This window comes from Cariama cristata, unplaced genomic scaffold (assembly GCF_000690535.1).
Source record: "Cariama cristata isolate BGI_N322 unplaced genomic scaffold, ASM69053v1 scaffold7139, whole genome shotgun sequence".
NCBI classification, from domain to species: domain Eukaryota; kingdom Metazoa; phylum Chordata; class Aves; order Cariamiformes; family Cariamidae; genus Cariama; species Cariama cristata.
The window spans coordinates 47620-47850 of NW_009636272.1; positions in this window are offsets into that span (position 1 = coordinate 47620).

Sequence of the window (231 nt, forward strand, 5' to 3'; positions counted from 1 at the left end):
GGTGGGAGGAATTTTTTCCCTTTCTCATTCCCCCATGGCACGCCTTTCCGGGGTGGCCACGCTGTGCCGCAGCTCCCTGCCGGGCTGCTGGTTTGCAGCCATGGGAGCATCGCTCGCTGACCCAAGCTCACAGCCGTCCGTGCCCAGCACCCCAAAATCGGAGCAGTTCTGGGTGCAGTTACTTCGGCTTCAGTGCTCAGCTCCACCCTCGGCACAGGATGGTGGCTCCGG